General features: G+C 36.7%; 1 long non-coding RNA gene across 1 annotated transcript; it reads right to left on the bottom strand.

Annotated features, from left to right (window-relative positions):
- Nucleotides 1-18,267: 18,267 nt before the first annotated feature.
- Nucleotides 18,268-20,419, bottom strand: LOC141481336 (uncharacterized). The gene is made up of 2 exons (XR_012464905.1): nucleotides 20,256-20,419; nucleotides 18,268-20,200 (listed from the first exon to the last, which is right to left on the bottom strand). It is a non-coding gene; the product is annotated as an uncharacterized lncRNA (long non-coding RNA).
- Between the last annotated feature and the right edge of the window lie 1,822 nt (nucleotides 20,420-22,241).

A 22,241-nucleotide genomic window follows, 5' to 3' on the forward strand; every position in this document is an offset into this window, starting at 1 on the left:
TCGTGTTTTCATGCCACATTCGGGAGTATTTTTGACTTCGACCTGCGGTATGGGCCAAATATTGACATTTTTTTTCCTCACTCAATACAGAAATAACTATAAAGACTTTTTACATATTCGCATGGAGAACGTTTGGAAGACGTCATAGCCAGTTTGCTTGACAAAACGGTTATCAGATTTGTTTTGGATGTTTCTCCCGAACGAGAGATTGTGCTGTATGTAGAGGTCCAAATTTGGAACAAATATTCGAGATACTAGAAGTACCTAGCAACGGCTATCAAATCCGTCAAAAAGGTCGATCCATAGTATCTCACGGAATATTGTGCAAAAATGCATAATACTCATAAATATCTATTCGGGTTATACTACCACCATTGAAATCAACATCCATCTTCTCAAATATGAATTGAAATTGAAGCAACTACGATCAATCAAGTCAAAAAGTCTAACACGCGGCTTGCCAAAAAACCGCCTATAGTAACAATACAGAAATACCACTGGATGTTGTGGAATTGTATTGTAAGTATTGATATCATCAAATATAGGATAAATGAGGAAGAGAAGTATAACTTAGTCATTTTGGGCTAAGTTCTTTCAGACAGGAAAAATTTCTGTAATCGATTTTACTGAAAACATTGAATACTATTTTCAAGACAACAGTGGTTCAGAAGCGATAACGTGATAACTTATTAGGACAAAAACTCAAGACGTATGTATTCAATATATTTCATACGATGTGAATTCACTTTAACAGTTTTCCAAAAAATGTTGTTTGTATTTCGTCTATAAAATTCATGTTTTCATGCCACATTCGAGAGTATTTTTGGCTTCGACCTGCGGTCTGGGCCAAATATTGACACTCTTTTTCCGCACTCAATACAGAAAAACTATAAAGACTTTTTACATATACGCCTTTAGAACGTTTGGAAGACGTCACAGCCTCTGCACTAGAATTTCCAGTTTGCTTGACACAACGATCATCAGATTTGTTTTGGATGTTCGTTCCGAACGAGAGATTCTCCTGTATGTAGAGGCCCAACTTTGGGGACAAATATTCGAGATACTAGAAGTACCTTGTAAAAATGATTGCAAGGGCTAGCAAATTCGCAAAAAAGGTTGATCCATATCCATTGGATGTTGTGAAATTGTATTGTAATCATTGATGTTATCAAGGATAGAATGAATGATAAAGAGAAGTTATTTTGTGCTAAGTTTTTTCAGACAGGAAACATTTCTATATTCGATATCACTGAAAGCATTGAAAACTATTTCAAAGACAACAGTCGTTTAAAAGCGATAACGCGATAACATAGCGGGACAAAAACTACGTCAAGATGTATGTATTCAATATATTTCAGACGATGTTAATTCACTTCAATGGTTGTACAGAAAATATTGTTTGTATTTCGTGTATAAAATTCGTGTTTTCATGCCACATTCGAGAGAATGTTTGGCTTCGACCTACGGTGTGGACCGAATATTGACACACTTCTTTCATGCATGCAATACAGTAGTAACTATTGAGATTTTTTACATATTCGCCTGGAGAACGTTTTAAAGACGTCATAGCCTCTGCACTAGAATGTCCAGTTTGCTTGACGCGACTTTTCACATATTCCTATTCGCCAGGAGAACGTTTGGAAGACGTCATAGCCTCTACATTAGAATGTCCAGTTTGCTTGACTCAACGGTCATCAGATTTGTTTTGGATGTTTCTGCCGAACGAGAGATTGTCTTGTATGTAGAGGCCCAACTTTTGGGATGAATATTCGAGATACTAGAAAGACCTTGCGAAAATGCTAACAACGGCTATCAAATTCGCAAAAAAGATCTATTCGTAGTATCTCACGAAATATTGGGCAAATTTGCCTTCATATCGTGTCCACTGGGAAGGACTGTCGAATGCAGATGGGAAGGTTTTAAATCTGACTCTGTAGATCATTGCAAGAGAAAACATTGTGACATGATCAGTTCGGAATCCGAAAGTAGATGGGAATTGAAGGATTTCTACAAACAACACCGTCCTCAATTTAATCTCCTGTTTGTTCACGGTGTTATATTCAGATGTGGCTGAAAGATATATGGAATCTCAAATAAAATTCCGTGAATTACATAGAAGATGAGAACAACGTGACATCATACACCTCCGATCTGAAGATCGTCAATCCTGAATGTGATAATGGATGTATAATTTTTGGAGGCGTATGTTTTCCTGTAAGAAATTTCGGTGACATATCGAAGTCTACTTTTTATGTAGTTCTAACTAAAAAAATATTTCAGATGTTTGTGGTAGGTATGGTTATCTCAGCTATGTTATAACAATCAATGAATGTTTTTGAATATTTCATTTATTTCCATGAGATTATTTTTATCGTACCTATTGGAGGATTTTTTTTCAATTCAGATGATTCATGTGACATCCTGTATATAGTTTGTTAGTGTAGCACTCTGAACATAGTACTTTTCCATATATCATCTACGTACCGATGAGCAGTATGTCTAGGTGAGCGACAGAATAAAGAACGGAAAATAAGCTGTTTTTTTATTTCAGTTCAATGCAACACACTTCTTTTCTAACATAATTAGGTTTTTGAATTATTCAAATGATAATAGTTTTCGTGAATTATCTCACCACCTAGGACAATTGCGCTTATCTAGCAGTACCATCATCCTGTTTCAGATGCTGACAAGACAGGCAGACTCCTTATAGTGGGCAAGAAAGCGGTTACCAAAATCTTGCTTTCATTGTGAGTACTCCGATTTTATGTCGCTTGACAATATTTTTCATTTATTGTCTTTAGCTGACTCACACAATTCAATTTCCAACCCAAATCCAAGAACCAATCGAATTTTTGTAAACCCCTTTTCTAATCGAACTAATTTCATTTCTCAATCAATTCCAATCAATAGTGATAATACATTTTATAACCAAAACTCAGAATTGAATATTTCAAACTCTTCAGAAATGGCAAATGTTCTCAAACCCGAATATTCAAATTGCGTTCCACAATTCGATGGAAACCCAAATGAACTTAAGTACTTGTGATAGCTTGACTATCTTCCTTCCAAAATACATATCTATTGAACAGTTTGGTAATTAAACTAATAGGGAATGCTAAACTAGTAGTTAATATTCAAAATGTCACAATTCGGAATATTTTAAAAGACACACTGTATAGAAATTTTGCGGATTAATGCGATGATGCGTTGATCTTCAAATAATCAATTCCATACATTGAAAAATTTCCCTTCACAGCCTTTAAATATTTAACCAAGAATTGATATTGCACAACAAATATTTTTCCGAAATTCTCAAGTTTTTCCCACTAATAACCAGAACGTTTTCAAGCTCAATCTCAATCGAAATCTTCCCAGTCAAACACTTATGACTGTTTCAACAAGGCAAACGTTCAACATAAATCAACCAGGTCCCTCATTTCCTAGTACACATCAACAAAGGTACTTTATCTCAGAGGAACTTTTCAATACAGAAACGAATGATGTCGAATATTATTCACAAAATTCTGAAGTTGAAAGCCAGTGTCAGTATAAAAATTTCGAAAATACCCAATATAATCCCGATGAAAATATTCAATGAATAAGTCAACACACCAATCAAACGAAGAACCAGTGATAATATCTTCAAATTCAAGTAATTCTAGTGAATTACCCTTTACAACTTTACTTGAATATAATTTGAAATTTTCAGTCGATACAGGACCGACCAAATCTTTTATTGATCCAAATCTATCTTATTATCTATACCCGATAGAATCTAAAATGATCCATTCATAGTGTCAGCAGTATTTCAAAAATCCTGTCATAAACATAGTGCTCTCATTCCCATTTCAAAGCCATTTGATGTTTCTGGAAACCTGAAACTTGAAACTACTACGCTAATATCAGAACCGACCATTTGAATGTCGAAGAAAAATCAATGAAAGAAAAATTATGTTTGGAATTTTTCGATATTTTTTACCATGAGGATAAACTGCTTACTTTTACAAATAAAACTAAAAATCGTGTAATGTCTTTACACGACTGACGAAATACCCGTTTATATTGAGACATACCCCTTCATTCACAAAAAAGAAGTCCAAACACAAATTCAAAAAATGTTAGATCAAAAAATTATAAGGCCTAGTTGTAGATTACTGGAATATTAATGAAAAAACAATTGATGTTAAATATTCCTTGCCGAATATAACCGATTTATCAGATAAACTAGGTAGATTCCAATATTTTTTGACTCTGGATCTTGCCAGCGGATTTCACCAAATTGAAATGCGTGAGGAAGACATCGAAAAAACAGCATTCAATACCGAAAATGGGCACTACGAGTTACTTAGGATGCCATTTGGTCCCAAGAATGCTCCCGCGACTTTTGAACGAGTGATAGAGAATCTCCTAAGAGGTATTCAAAACAGAAAATGCTGAGTCCATTCAGATGACATATCTCTCTGAGAGCATATCGAAAGGTTAAGAGCAGTTTTCCAAAGACTCAGAGAGTCAAACTTCAAAATGCAACTTGATAAGTCAGAATTTTTATGAAAAGCAGTGGCTTATCTTGGCCATATTGTTACTCCAAACGATGTCAAACCAAATCCGAATAAAACTAAATCAATCGAGAACTTCCCTATTCCAAAAACAACTAAACAAACTAAAGGATTCTTAGGACTGTTATGATATTATAGACGATTCATTAATAACTTTGCAAAATTAACGGAACCACTCAAAAAAAGCTTGAAGAGGGGTGCACAGATCATCAACGACAAAGAATTCCGATCGTTTTTCGAAACTTGTCAAAATTCACTGATTAATGAATCAATCCTTCAGTACCATATTTTACTAAACTGTTCAATTCAACAACGGACGCCTCAACCGTAGCCTTGGAAGCGGTCTTGAATCAAGGACCTATTGGAAAATACCCTCCGGTAGCATATGTTTCAAGGACTCTAAACGACTCCAAATCAAATTACAGCACGATACAAAAAAAACTTTTGGCTAGTGTCTGGGTAACCAAATATTTTCGTCCTTACCTTTTTGGCAGGAAATTCAATATAGTCACGGATCATAAACCACTCCAATGGCTATTTTCAACGAAAGACCAGAGTTCTATATTGCTAAGATGGCAAATTAAACTTGAAGAATATGAATATAATATAATTTACAAAAAAAGGTCGTCCAATACGAATGCTGATGCACTTTCACGCATTGAACACAAAAGAGTCAAATACTTTTTGGGAAGAACTAGATCGAAGAGTCCGAACGTCTAGCCGGTCCATCTATTACTTTTGATAACCAAAATAGTGTTAACCCTAACTGAAATACCCCAGACTACCAACCATCTTCGGATATATTAGAAATACGTAAACATTTTTAAGATAATACTTCTATGGTAGTTAATGCCGACATAGAAACTACTCAAACTTCTGAAAAACATGAACTAAACCCAATTGAAGAAATTGATGACGTTACCGTACACACTAATACCGAGAAAAATCCAATTGTTGAAATACCCATTCCAGAAACCCCAGTAAATTTTGGTCAAAATCAAATTATTTTCCAATTAGTTCTTCATTCACCATCCTAACCAAAAATAACAATCTTATTTGAGAAGAAACAGAGAAAAACTGTTCAGCTTCCTTTAAATAACTTTGAAAGAGACGTAATCGATTTCGTAAAAGAATATATCGCACCTAACATACCTTATCATCTTTACTTCGAAAATGCATATAACTATGAACGATTTTGTGAAATAATTAGACAAAATTTCAAATGACCTTCAATAAAATTTAAGAGATGTGAAAGCAAACTAATCGATGTCACAGATAAAAAAAAGCTTTAGAACTGATACAGACATATTACGAAGGTAAAAGTAATCATAGAGGTATTGACGACACCGAACAGAAACTCAAAACCCTTTATTATTGGCCCAGTATGGAATATTTTATCCAAACCTTCATTAACGAGTGTGAAATTTGTTAACGAAGTATATACGAAAGAGATTCTATAAAAATAAAAATTAATATAACTCGACAGCCACCAAACCATTCGAAATTATCCACATTGACGTTCATACTTTAGGTATTTCTTACCATTATAGACAGTTTTTCAAAATACGCGCAAGTATTTCATTTCCCTTTTCATTGCCTACCGATATAGCTGACAAACTTAATATTATTTTCACATCATGGCGTACCTATTCAAATTATAGTTGACAATGGATCTGAATTTGAGAACAGTGGAGAGATTCCAAGTCACGTTAGTTCAGGACGTTTCGATTGTTAGTATCTACAATCGTCTTCAGGTGATGACTGGACTGATTCCTCCGAGAGATGCCTATTTATGATGGGCTTCCATATGTTGCATACGCTGGCTTGGCTGAATACGTTGTTGGACATCATGTATGCGGCTTCTTTGAATTTTCTCCTGAACCAATGTTCCTCTCTGTGCAAGATCTCAGCTTGGGACCACTCGATGTTGTGTTAATGAGCCCAAACATGGTCTGCTATTCCTGATTTGCTGGCTTCCCCTCGCTGTGTGTGTTTCTTGTGCTCGGCAATGCGAACATTCAATGGCCTCTTAGTTTCACCAATATAGGATTTTCCGCACTCACAGGGTATCCGGTAAATCCAATTCTTAGAATCGCATTCCGCGTTTGGTGGCCTGGTTTTCGTGAGGCTGCTACGGATAGTGATACCGGATCTGAAGCAGGTTCTGATGTTGTACTTGGAACCAATGCTTCTTATCCTCTCCGATGATCCTATGATGTAGGGAAGTGCAAGCACTACTTGTGACGAAAACCCACTCATATGGGACAGTATCTGAACCACGAATCCAACAACCATCAATCGACTGAAAGAGGAATCATCAAGACTCTATCAGACCGTGCTTTTGGGCTCTTTAATACGAAGCAAGGTCTCGAGAAGGAACTAGACATCATCAAAAATTATCTTCAATGGAATGGGTACTTCAAAGCGATGGTAGAAAAGACTTTGGCTGGAAGACAGCAGGAGCTTCGCAAGGAAGAGAAGCCGTCACAACACAATTCACAATGAAAAATTTCTTCAAGAAATAATAGTTCATATTGCTGCCATATTTCAAACAGAGAGTTATGAAGAAACTAAAGCATATGTTCAAGATATACTAAACCAAACGATTGATATGTTCGGAATAGTCAAATCTGCCTTAAAGGAGATTGAAAATTCGATAGCATTCGCGAAACTCAACATTATGCATCCAAGCATAGTGAAACCCCCAGACTTATACGTCGAACTTCTTAAATCACACAGAAGTGTTCCAAAGAATTAATTTCCTATTTACATTACTTTAGAAAACATCTTGAAATTAGAGAAAATCATGAAAATCGAATGTTTCATTCTGAATGGTAGAATAACCTCTCTTATTCATTTTCTGATCACATATCCATACATTTTCGATTACTATTACTTTCATGCAATCCTCACATATAGTCAAAGTCAGTTCAAGGCACTTATACTCGAAAATTCATTTTTACTGAAGAACTCAGAATATTTCACATTTAAAAACGACGATTGTGTCAATGTCGAACCACAATTCTATGTGTGCAAGAAAATGCCGATTAGAGAAATTTCTGGAAATCTTTGTGAGCTGAAACTCCTGAAGATGGAAGACACTTCCACATGTAAACAAATCGATGTTAGGATGACTAAGCCAATATCTAACCAACTGGAGGACTCTACCCAAAGGATAGCGACATTTTTAAATAAAACGACAATCCACCTACAGTGTAATGAACAAGAGAAAGTTCAACGAATAATTGGATCCTATTTAGTCGACATTCCAGTAGGCTGCAATATCGAGGCGAATCAAACCGAAATAATCAATGAAGGAAATGTAATTAATAGCAATCAAATAATATTGATTCCCGAATTGAACCAAGATCGAACCCTTCAAGAAGTGTAAATATGAGATTTCAATTGGACGATTTGACGATTTGAAAGAAGTCCAAAACCTGAAAATCAGCTAATTGGTAACAATCCTGAAATCTTCACATATAGTCAGTGGGCATACTTGAATCCTGAATCCTGAAATAACATTCAACCAAGGCGGACTTTACCAGTCACCGAGTATATGGACTTTAGTGATTCACTTAACGATCATATCAATGATAGTTTACTTCTTGTACAGAAAAAATTTACTTCAATGTTGCACCAATAATAAGTCAAGAAGAGAATCAACTGCAAGTAATAAATGGAGGAACCGATCTATTTGTTCAACTACCCGACTGTGCATGATAGTTGAATCTTCGGGGGGAGGATCCATCTCACCATCTAGGACAATTCCGCTGATCTAGCAGTACCACCACCGTGTTCCAGATGCTGATGAGCGAAGCCTCGCATCCACAGTCAGTCGGATTTCATTCCTCAAAGTAACAACACGTATAATTTCATATATTTTGTAATTCTCTATTTTTTGATTTTCAACTTTTGTAACAATAAAATTATTTTTAAAAAGCAAGTTTAGTGCCGTCGATACTTAATTCATGTCAAAACTTGAAGTGAACAGTCCTATTATTGCCAATCATTGCTACGTTACATTTTTCCATTTGTAATTTCATATTGTTTGTGACACAATCTGAACACGAATGAACCTTTTCATTTTCAATTTCATCAATTGTGAATTACAACTTACCCATTATCTAAATTCTTATTTTTATTTTCTGAGATCTGGGATTCTCCTGAGCAGTCTTCGGTAGCGCTACCAAACAAATATAAATCGGAATATTGACATTCAAAAGCCATATTATTTGCTTTTGATTATTTTAGTCCGTATCACGGGTGAATATGCAATTAGACGTAAGATAAATCTTCTTCTTTCGTTCATTCAAAGAATTCATTCTCAAACTGTAATATTATTGAGTCAGGAAATTCATTTATACCGTGTAGGGTCAAGTTAGAAGTTAAACACAGAGAGATATCTATTTTTATGTCATTCTTAGAATCGGTGGACTTTGTTTATATGTCTATTTTATCAGGTGGGAAAAGAGTTTGAACTTTGAACTGATACCTACTAGGTGTAGGTAGAATGAAATTGTGAAACGGTCTTCTCTGTGCTTGTCTTTCAAATAAGGAGGAAGTAGTGGTGACAAAAATGATATTTGTATTCTGATAGTCATCCGTATGAGTGAATTCCAACTTTTAGAGTATTTATAGGGTGGAAATTGAATGAGTACATTATTGAATATTAGTATGAAGTTGTGAATTGAAACTAACCCTAGAATCGATTGAACCTAAAAGTAAACCTAATATTCAGGTAAAATAGAGAATCAAGCTTAGTGAAGCGTAGTAAAACAGAAATAAAAAAAGAAAGTATGAGAATATTATACCAACTGTATGTTATAAAAACTTTTGAATGGACGAAACCACAATCGGTTGAGATAAGCAGCATGAAATATGAGAATTGAAGAAGAACGTTGAAGAAGTGTCTGGGGTAGCTGCTGGAGACTGCAGGAATCACCAGGAATCACCAGGATCAGAGAAGTCGGAGTGGGAGATCACCAGTCATCGGTTTCGATTTTCATTGATGGTTTCAGAAGATATGTTTTCCATCTGAGTTTGTAAATTTTGATGCATTAAACCGTTGGGTGAGATCTTGTATTTTTCAAATATTCTTATCGAGGCCATCATTATACAAGAACTCATTCTTCATCCATCGACACTCTGAATTATTTATTCAAGAATCAGTCCCATTTTTTAAAAAATAGTTGATTCTTCACATTTCTGCATTGAAGCGTTTTCATTGTTTTATTGGAAGTCTGTAAGTGTGTCCTATTCCTGTGTAGCAACGTTGATTTATAGTGACAAGTGACGACCTATGCCCTTGCCTCCACAGAATCCACAGCTAGGCGTGGCACTTGTCCCTTTATCCTACTCTGGCTTGAGAAAAGAGTAATAGAAAGTTACAAAACTGTCCTGGTAAATGTTCTCAATGACTTCGTTGATGAGTTGTAATCTGTATAGAAATATTTTTTTTGATAGACGTGTTTTCGGATTTGTCCACACTGGGATGATTCATTCATATATGACAGTCCACGTACAAAATTTTTGGCAGAATTTACGACTATGTTAAACGAAAATATAAATTAATTTTTTCAAAATATCATCTATTATATCATCATTACTTATTTTTTAGTGTATCATTTTTTTAGGTTCCGGATTTACAATTTTCCACAAGTTTCCAGATTGTTTTTTATTCCTAATTATTTCATTTTTATAAAAAATGCCTCATTCTGTTCGATTAGTATATTTACGTGATTACGATATTGATTATATTGTTGTCTTGTTTCAGCATCTTCGGAATATGTTTCATGTTCACGATATAGATCATTCCTTCTAATAATTGGAATAACAAGCCCTTAAGTGATCCATTTTTCACGTTAAATTCCTTTTTGATGTATTTTTTTTTTATTTTGTGCAATAAAATGCCTGAATATTTCCATGAACGAAATCACCAATTCGTTAGATTCTACAGTATAAAAATATGTTGTCTAGTTGAATTTTCTTTCAAAGCATTGTAATTGAAACATTTCTTTGTATATTCTGTTTTTGTTCCATTACTTATCAAAATCATAACCAGAATGGTTGCCTTGTGGTCTGTGATGTTTTGAGCCGATTCTAAGCCTACCCCCACCACTATGACGTCATTAACGTCTGGTGGTGGGTGACTCCGAACGATATGTCTGGTGCAGAAAAAAAAATTCAAGAATAGTTTAACCTTGGGTCAGATTATCCTTTATGTTTACTTTCTTGTACAAAGTATACATTGGAATTTGCACGGTATAGATATCCTTCATTGTGAAATAGATTACATATACGGTAAAGAGTGGGCATAACCCTTCATATGTACTCTGTACAAACTGGTTTGCAAAGAGAACCGGCCATCCACTATTCACCAACACGAGAACCACACATATGCACTTCACGAAGATTGTTTTATACAGATACTGACTCACTGATTTACTACTCTTTCACTGATGGTATTTATAAATATATCAAAGAGAGACTATGCTGTAGATAACAAATTCCATAAGAAAATAAAAATGTTTAAGGTTTGATGAAAGATGAAAAAAACAAAAGAATTATGAAAGAGTTTATATGTCTGAAGTCAAAAATGTATGCCATGAAAAAGGCATGGAGAGGATGATAAAAAAAAATTATAACAAAAAAAGATGATAAAAGTATAACGAAAGCCTCTCTTCAAAAAATAAATTTCCAAAATTATTACGATTGTCTATTCAAAAACTTTGAAGTATCATAAAATCTGATTGAAAAACATGAGGTTTCCACAATGAATCAAAGAAAAGTTGCACTAACTCCTTCAGTTGATAAACGAATTTGTAAATTACAAAATTACAAACGTTCACCCATATGTATTCATTTTTACATTTAATCAACCTACAACTTATGTTTCAACACAAAGGTGATGATGGATTTTCAGGATGAATATTCAGGAGGATAGAAAAAGTAGCGGTTCTGATACGAGGAAACAAACACCAGATCTCAATGGTCGTTCATTATCCAAATGTGCACGGTAAAGAGTGGGCATAACCCTTCATGTGTACTCTGTACAAACTTGTTTGCATAGAGTACCAGCCATCCACTATTCACCAACACGAGCACCACACCTCTGCACTTTACGAAGATCCAGCCACGAATGAATACACAGTGCTTTCTGTTAGCTCATCGGTCCCTCCCCCACCGCTATGACGTACAAACTAGTTTGCATAGCACCCCACATCAGCCATTTCACTATTCACCAACATGAGCCTCTCACATCTGCACTCCACGAAGTTCCAATCACGAATGAATGATTTCGCCTTCTGTCAGCGCATCGAGAGTGGACGCCTGTGACGTCGGCTCTAGTGGGACTATCGAGACAGAGAGTACGCACGTCTACACTTCGTGGAGTTCCAACGACCACTGACATGCTCGTATACCCTTCTGTAGGCGCATCGAGTTGGAATTGTTGGTGGGAGGATCGCCTCTGACGCTCATCGATTTGGAATGATGGGAAATGTTCGTACCTAACTAGCGATGTGCGCGCAATTGCACAGATTGTGGTGAGAGGTGCCTCGCTATCTACTATATAAGAAATGATTATTTTCATATGAAACCATTCCAAGTGTTAGAGCTCGACCTGCAAAGGTTGAAACCTCAACTAGTGAAGTGAAAGCGTAAGTAAAGTGAAGTAAAGTGAAGTGAAGTGAAGTGAGTACCCAAACCCAGAGGATTACCTCATAAGTGTCTACCGGCGTGAGGAGTCACTGATTATTTTAATCAAACTCTTCCGATAGAGACACCAGAGCCTAATCCAAAAGGCGAAGGTGCAGCTAAACTCCCAGAGACAGCACCTGGAGGTGCTGCTATCAAAGGATCTCCAAGCATAAGGTTGTACAACTCAATATTAATTTACTAAAAAACTATGGCGAGACAAACTCGCCAATCCAAACGTACTCAAATCCCTTTCACCAATCCCTCTCCTTTCTTTTCCGGCTCGTCTCCCGAGCGCGAACCCACTATGACCCCCCTCCAACATCCACACTAGTTCAGCTATCTAATCATAATCTATTCAACATCCGAGAAATCCCCGATGACCTAGCCAGTCAAAGGGCACTTTTCAACCTTTTGAATATAAACGAATTCCTCCGTGGACAAATCACGGAGTTGAAAGTAAATTTCAATAAAACCGCCCTTCTCAAAACTTACAATTGCTCCAAATCTGCGGAGCAACTCCAAAAGCTACTACGTGACCGCACTGGTCACGTTGCTTTCAAAGTTGTCGATTTGAGACCAAGAAGCCCTCAATCTACGGCTCCTAAAGAGCCGCACCTATCATTTGTGATCGACTTTACAATCGAAGAAATAAGTGGCTTCCTAGAAGCCACCAAAACTGAAGTAATCAAAATCTGGAGGATAACCTCCAAAAAACTTCAAAACCTACCCCCCTTATTCAGATCATCACCGCGAATAAGGACCAATACACCAAATGTTTGACTCACGGAGTCAACATATACGGCCGAACACATAACGCCCAGGGCCTCAACAGAAAAATATACCACACTAAAACACTCCTCCATATCCATAAAATCCAAATCCTGTGTATTACCAATACACTGACCAAAAACCCTCCCAACTTCTCCGGTTTCAATACAACCCACCGTCCAAAAGACCTTCACTCCCGAGGCATCGCTATCTTAACTAAACGAGGACTTCCCCACAAACAACACACCCTTCCTCCTATCCTATCCGAACTTGACTGTCTAGCGATAGATCTTCTATCTAACACCGGCAACATAACTGTCATAGCCTATTACAATCATCCAACCCAAACTCTTTCCAGAGACCTAATTGAATATGCATCTTCTCTCCCTAAAGCATTCCTAATAGGCGATTTCAACTCTCGTCACACTCAATTCGGAGATTCCACCTCCAATGCCAACGGCCTACTCCTAGCCAACCTTCTTCTAGAACACAACCTTTATAGAATTCCCTGCCCCCACCCGACGTTTCTGAGCCACCATGGGGCCTCTATCATCGACCACATCTTGTGCTCTGCGAGCCTGATAGAGATGGTCGATAAACTGGCCTATATCGGAGACACTATTATGTCGGATCACCTACCCCTGATCATTAAAACCTCCCTAAACTTCCCTACTCCTTCCACTTCTAAAACCATTTCATACAAAAACCATAGATACACAGACGTCAAACAATTCCAACTTCTCGTTAACCAAAAACTATCTACTCTTGACAATCCTCCACTGAACCATTCTGGACAAATTGACGCCCAAATTGAATCAATTAAAAAAATTATCTCAGAGTCAGACGACCTATCCACTCCTACCACCACCCGACGAATAGATCAATCCCCACTTCCCCCCTACCTCATTAACCTCATCAAAAATAAACGCAAACTATATAGAACTTTCGTCCGTACCAGGGATCCTGTCCTTAAAACCGAGTGGAACCGTCTTAACGCTCGTATACGCCTCCTCATCAACCAATTCACCCAGAAAAGGTGGATTGAGGAGACTAAAAAACTAGACTACCGAGATGGAATGGCTTTCTGGAACAACTTTAAAGTCCTAACAGGACAAAAACGGAAAACCGACAGTCACTTAGTGATTGACGGTAACATCATTTCCTCCCCTCCCGATTAAGCCGAAGCCTTCCGTGAAAATTTCGAAAACACCTTCCGTCTTCCTAAAGACCCTCACTTCGACAACCTATTTCTTAACCACATTCATCAACAGGTGCCAGCGCAGTTGGGCAGGCACCCAGGTCAAATCCCCCTCGACGCCAACTGTCCCTTAAGATCCCCATTCAGCAAGGAAGACATCCTCAATACCATCCACAGTGGTAGAAATACCGCTCCTGGACCAGACTCGGTTAACCGCCGTGTTCTGAAAAACCTCCCCGTCTCAGCAATCCCATTCATCAAACACATCCTAGATGCGAGTCTCGCACACGCCTACTTTTCGAACGCCTGGAAACAAGCTAACACAATTCTAATCCCTAAACCCCACAAGGATCCTACTAATCCCGACTCCTACAGACCCATCAGCTTGCTTAGCTGCATTGGAAAACTGCTGGAACGATTGTTGACTAACCGTTTGAACGACTTCCTCACACTCCACAACATTATCCCTCCCTATCATCATGGTTTCAGGACCGAACATTCTACCCAGAACGCACTAGTCGAACTACACACCCACATATCCCAAAATATCAACGCATCCTTTTGCACCATTGCAATCTACTTAGACATCCAAAAGGCTATCGACAAAGTCTGGCACGCGGGCCTGATCTGGAAGCTTATCCAAATCAATCTGCCTCATCATTTCATCCGACTAGTAGCCTCCTAATTATCCAACCGACATATCCGCGTCAAAGTCGGCGAAGCCTTATCCACCCCTTTCTCCCCAAAAGCCGGAATCTCCCAGGGATTAGTCCTCGCCCCTTCCCTATTCCTCTTCTATGCACATGATGTTCCCACAACCCATAAAATCCTTCAATACCCCGATGATACCATCCTATACTCCTCCGTCCCCAACACCCGCCGCTTGCAAATTCAAGCCAAAAATATGATCGACCATTTCGAGCAGTGGTGCAACAAATGGCGTATCAAAATCAACCCCACAAAATCCAAACAATCCTCTTCCGACATCCTAACACCTCTACCCGTCCCAAACTCAACCCGGACAACTTAAATCTCAGACTTTTGGGGGAAAACCTCATACTCCAGGACTTGGTTTCCTACTTGGGGGTCACCTTCACGGGGACCCTCAACTGGGAAATCGACCTGAGAGAGACACTGAACAGAGTCCGGAAGAGAGCTAACCTACTGAAGGCTCTGAGAGGAAAGCTTGGGAGATGCGACAGTGGAACTCTGCTTCATACCTATAAAACCTTTATAAGACCAGTCCTTGACTACAAAGCAATGATATACTGTACGCTTCCTCCGAAACTGTCCCACCGCATCCTCACGACCGAGAGAAGAATCCTACGCAACATACACAACCTGCACTACCGATACCCTTCCCTAGACCTATACAACCTCATAAATACTACACCAATCAACCAAAGATTTCAGGAACTCCAAGGACGATATGCGACCAGAACGATGAGCAGCAACAACACCGATGCCATCGACACGCTCACATTGCCATGGATCCCCCGTGGAGGATCCTGAAGGAAACCCAGGAAAAAGCTCCCCTTTCCCCCAGCCAGACTCCTGGGAGCAATGGAAGACCCACCGGAGCCGATCCAGGACATCCTAGAGGATTTCCCACTGGGATACAGATAGCGGATACCTGATAGCAGCGTCCCGGAAAGAACCGAAATTCTAACACACACAACCCCGGCCCAAAAAACCGGTACCGAGTCCCAACATCTGGACCACTGACCACCGCAACGAACCCAGACTACCACATGGATCAACCTTAAAACACTGAAGAAAACTGGAACACAAAAACAACACAAACACCAACATAAAATACAACACACACACACACAACCCACTCACCCTGAAGAGGCATAAGCCTATAGCAGGGTTCTACACAAACACACACACACAAAAGATTGTAAAAACCTGAAAAAATTTGTAATAAACGATTTTCATTCATATGAAATCATTAGAAGAAGATATCTGCATCAGTTAGAACATGAGATAAGTCGACGAAATGAACGACCGTGTGAAGGTTCTCCAGGAGCGGATCAATAAGGGGGTTGACGACGTGGCAACATAACCTTCATTTATTTCCTTTCCTCAGATCCTTTTTTTCATCAAGTACACGTGAGTTCATTGGCGTATACAGGGCACTGCGTGGTTGGGGCAGCGTCCACTTCCCTCCTTCTTTTCACTCCTGAAAAAAATATCAATTGAGACACAGCTTGTGAACACTTCATTTCACTTCATCCCTACTCCCTCTCAAGCAGATTCCACCACCGAGCCACAAGCATTTTTGGAGCCCAGAAGGTCACCTGGCAACTGGACTGTCGGAGAAGATGTACATTTCATCACAGAGCCTCATCTCCACGAGCAGCCCGTAGGATGGTCTGATACGAGACTGCAGGTGCTGCACGATACCGGCACCGAAGAGGCGGACGTCTTCGAATACGAGTTCCCGGATCCCACAACGCAGATACTGAATCAGATGCTAACCTGTATTATGGCCTGTGGAATGATGACGAGGTGGACTATGATGGGCCATCAGTGGGACCTATTTCCTAGGGAGACGGATGATGATGATTCCGACGATGAAGACGATGAATGTTTTCCTTGAAAATATTCGTGAAAATTTTGAAATTTAAGCAAATACCTTGGTTGAAAAACTTATATTGATTCAAATACGATGTTGAGAAAAAAGAGTAAACATTATTTCGAAAAGAATTTCTTCAAGCTAATGAATGAAAATGTATTCGGAAAAACAATCGAGAATTGCCGTAAATATAAAGAAGTTTAGTTATGTACCAAATGGGAGGGTGGATATGGAGCAGAAAGCTAGATAACCATTTTTGACGATGACATAGTAGTGATTGAAATGAACAGAGTTAATATAAAATTGAATGAATCATTTATGTAGGTTTCAGCGTTTTAGAAATTTCAAAGACCATTTTGTATGACTCCAATTATGATTAAATCAAACGTAAATTTAATGAAAAAGCCGAACTGTTATATACAGATACTGACTCAGTGATTTACTACTTTTTCACTGATGATATTTATAATAATAATAATAATAATAAAGGTCTTTATTATTTTCAAATAATATACATATAGATTTTAACATTGTATGCAAAAAAAAAATAAAAACATTTCTGAAAATAAAGGGCGAAGTTCATTTTCTGCAGACAAACGATAGTTTTACTACGAAAATGTTCTTCCACTTAACCCTAATACAGTGCGTCGAAGAATTCATATGTGTTTGTACATGTAATTGACAAATAGACAATGAGAGAAATGAGTGATAAGTGACGAAAATCGTTACGTTTGTTGGTTTGGCAGCGGGGCAGAGGGTATCTAGACTTGTGTTTTGAATAAATTATTTTTATATTCTGATCTGAAGCAAGTAATACTGAGGTTCTTCAAACTTTCAGGAACGGAATTATATAAATTATAAATTTGGTAGGTGAAAGATAGTCTGAACATTTCAGTTTTGAATTTAGGTGGGGATAATAACCCTTTAAATCGTAGATTTAAATTATGTATGTCTGTCCTGAAAGATATTTTGTTGTACAAATATGAAGGAGTTTTAGATAGAATAATTTTGTAATATAAAGTGACTGCATGATGAACTCTTCTATTTTCCATATTCAACCATCCAATCTCAATTAATTTATGTGATATTCTCTGATTTTTCCTCACGCCGTATATTAGCCTCAAACAGGAATTCTGCACTTTTTGAATTTTATTTTTGTAAAAAGTTGTTAAGTTCGGACCATAGACAGAGTCAGCGAAATTAAAATGTGATAAAACTAATGTTTCGCACAGTTTCATTTTGATTTTTCGAGGAATTAAATGCCTGTTTCCATAAATCAGTTTTAGTGAACCATATGCCCGTCGAATCAATTGATTAACATGTTTTTCGAATCTTAGGTCTGCCTCTATGATAATGCCTAGGTTTTTAGCTTCTTCAACAACAGGGATCAATTCATTATTAATTTCTATATTAATAGGAAACTGAAATCTAGCCCGATTATACATAGAACCAAATAACATTACTTTAGATTTAGCGCAATTTATTAGTAAACAATGTTCAGAAGCAAAATTAATGAACGTCGCCAGTTCCCTATTAATTATTTCAGAAGCATCATCTGCTAACTGCGGAGGAAAAGTGTGATAAATCTGTGTATCATCAGCATAGACATGAATCTTACATTGTTCTAAAGATTTTATTAAATTGATGGTATACACAGAAAAAAGTAAAGGGCCCAGGATTGAACCTTGAGGCACCCCCGAGTTCAATGTCATATATTCGGACTGATTTGATTCAATTTTTACTCACTGTTTACGATTGTCTAAATAATTTTGTATAAGGCCAACAGCCGATTCTGAAAAACCTATGGAAAACCTATATAGTGCAAAATATTAAGCAGTAATTTGAAGTTGATAGTGTCAAATGCTCTGCTGAAATCCAGCAGTACCAATATTGCACACAGACCTTTATCCATTGAGGCAATGATATCATCGACTATATTAAGTAAGGCTGTCGTACAGCTGTAGCCTTTACGAAAGCCAGATTGAACAACAGGCAATAGTGAGTGGTCGGCTAAATGCTGTCTTATCTGTACTTCAATGGATCTTTCTAGAATCTTGGAAAGCATGGGTAGGATACTTATTCCTCTAAGATCCTTGTATTCTGAAGGATTTTGTTTCTTGGGTAGAACTTGAACCACTGCTCTTTTCCAAACAGTAGGGACAACACCCCTTGAAAGGCAGAAATTTATGATGTGTGTAATATATGGCACAATTAGAGGACAACAAAGTTTGATAAGTTTAACATTCAGCCCATCACAGCCCATTGCATTGGAATTAATTTTACAAATGCTGTCATATACAAAAGTGTCATTGACTTCTTTGAATTTAAAAGTGGAAGGAATAATATTGTTGGTGCTGTAAAAATTCATAAGATATTCAGGTGGGGCAACATTTGGAATGGAATTTATTAAAAAATTATTAATTTCACTTGGCTTCTTTAGATTTTCAGGAATTTCTTGATTTTTGTTTTTCAAGAAGTTATTTGTTCTCAGTGTTTGCCACAGCTTTTTTGAATCGGAATTCTCAAACTGATACAAAAAGTATGCCCTTTTCTCCCTTTTTATTGCTTGGTTTGTATAATTCCTGAGATCTTTATACAATTGAAAATGAGCGACTGACTTTGTTCGTTTATATTTATTCAGAGCTTTATTTCGTTCATTCATCATTTGTTGTAAGGCAAATGTCAGCCAAGGAGCTTTCTTTTTTGTAATTTTCGAAGTTATTATAGGGGCATGCCGATCAAATATGCTAGTTAAACAATTTACCAAGTAAGATACTTTTTCATCCACGCCTTCTTGATCGAAAATGCGGAAAAATGATATATTTCTCAAATCATGAAGAAATAATTGTTCATTAAAATTTTCGAAACACCTATAAGTATACATCTTGAAAGTCGTTTTCTTTTTTACATTAAGCTTGCAATTTACAATACAGTGGTCTGATATATCATTATGAATAATACCTTTCTCAATCAAGTTTTCCTCCTTAAGTATAATATAATCAAGCAGCGATTCTGAGCTATCAGTTATTCTTGTTGGTTCGTCAATTACCTGGGCTAGATCAAATACCTCCAAAATATGATTCAATTTGTTGACAACCGCATTTTTTTCAATAAAATTTATGTTGAAATCACCTAAACACACCATTTCATCAACAGTTGGAAATAAGTATCCCAAAGAATCTTCGAATTCATCAAGAAAATCATTGGCTGTTTGGTCATGTGGTTTATAAATCACACCTATACCAAATGTTTGTTTATGGATTGTCAGTTTAATCCACAATTGTTCCCAATTATTTTTATCATTCTTTACAATCAATTCATTAGGATACTTATTTTTTACATAAACACATAAACCTCTACCCCGAGCATTCCTGTCTCCTCTGTATAATACATAATCTGCAATATTTAAGACTACATCAGTAATATGATCAAACAGCCATGTCTCACATACCAAAAAAACATCGTATTCATTTTGCTGTAGTATATTTTTTACGTCACGAAGTGATGGTAGCAAAGATCGTACGTTTAAACAAGCTACACTAAGATAATCCATTCTGTTTATTAATATTTATTAAATTTTCCCAAATATTCTCTCGAAGTCTATTTCCAATTCTAAAAAATTCTAATATTCTACAACTGAATAAGTAGAAGTTTAAAAAAGGTAAGACCTTCCAAACCACAAAAAATTAACAGTCACTGTGGGTACGGACCAACTCTAATAATTACATATTGTTCAATGATATTCCAATAAATGAATGTATGAAAAAACAAAACCAAAATAACCCACAAAAAATTGAATATTTGAAATGGTAACCTAAACTGCGCTGTCCCACAGAAATAAGAAGAATCGTAAATAAGTTTGTATAGAGCAGATAATCTGAATACGAAATAAGAAAAATGCAATAATATTTCACTTCACATAGTTTCAATATCACTTAACTTCTTAATCTTACTAATGATATCTTTGTCATTTAACTTGACATATATATTTCCATTGTTTGACCATAATCTTCCATTTTTCTTAATTTTCTCCACCGCCGCTTTGAAAAGTTTCAGTGTTTCAGGAGACAAATCTTCTCTAATTACCATGCCCGTTCCTTTCAACAGCTTCTTTTTATTATATACCAATTGTTTAATGGAAACCGTAGAGAACTGGGTCATGATTGGTTTAATATTGTTTCTGTCCGGAATTTTCATGCGGAAACAATTATCAATACTCATCAGATCAAGTCTTATATTGAGTTTATTATTGATTATACCCAGAATAGTGTCCATGCAGTTTTCATTGTCACTTTCTTGAACGCCATAGAATATGACATTTCTAGATCTTCGGATTCGATCACATGATTCTTGGTTAGCAACTAGAGTTTTTATTTGATGTTCTTGATTTCGCAAAACTTTTGTGAGTTCATCATTTTGTTTCTTGAGCACATCTATTTCTTTATCATACATCTTTGTGATTACATCCATGATAGAATCGGAGAGGAGTGTTATAAACTCGTTAGATGAAACAAGTTTGTTGTTGACTACAGCTTTAATGGTTGTGTGCAATTCGTCCTCTCCCTTGTTGGTTCTAGTTTTCGACATGATGCAAAAATAGTTGCAACTTCTAACTAGTACGTGCAGTTTAGAGTTGAAATGACACTAACAACTTGTAATTTAACACTTACTTGTATGGCAAGATGATTTTCCAATTTGTTATTGCACTTTTTGATAGTTTGTTTGCCTTTTCTGTGGAGCTATGCTACAACACGTCTACTCACGATGAAACATCGACATATATAAACATATCAAAGAGAGACTATGCTATGGATAAAAAATTCCATAAGCAAATAAAAATATTTTAGGTTTGATGAAAGATGAAAAAAACGAAAGAATTATGAAAGAGTTCATATGTCTAAAGTCAAAAATGTATGCCATAAAAAAGGCATGAAGAGGATGATAAAAAAAATTTATAACAAAAAAAGATGATAAAAGTATAACGAAAGCCTCTCTTCAAAAAATAAATTTTCAAAATTATTACGATTGTCTATTCAAAAACTTTGAAGTATCAGAAAATCTGATTAAAAAACATGGGGTTTCCACAATAAATCAAAGAAAAGTTGCACTAACTCCTTCTGATGATAAACGAATTTATAAATTATACAGGGTGTCCCTGGACTTCCTCTTTTCCTCTCGAAAATGTATAGATGGGGTCAAAATACCACCAGTACTTCATATAACTTTTTTTCCTAAAATCCTTCGTTACCAAGTAACGGGCCCTCGAAGTTACAAAATGAAAAATGTTTTTCTTTGATAACTTTTCAAGTGAATATTCAAAATCATCCACATTCTGGTAATTGACTAAACAAATGAATTCCTTCGATGAGCTTTCATGCAGGAGTCAGTTGTTTTGCTACAAAGTCAGGAACGGACTACCCCCGATGGTCCACACCCC

This window comes from Leptinotarsa decemlineata, unplaced genomic scaffold (genome assembly GCF_025532065.1).
Source record: "Leptinotarsa decemlineata unplaced genomic scaffold, Ldec_3_MD MMD2_tig00000157_RagTag_RagTag, whole genome shotgun sequence".
Taxonomy (NCBI): Eukaryota; Metazoa; Arthropoda; class Insecta; order Coleoptera; family Chrysomelidae; genus Leptinotarsa; species Leptinotarsa decemlineata.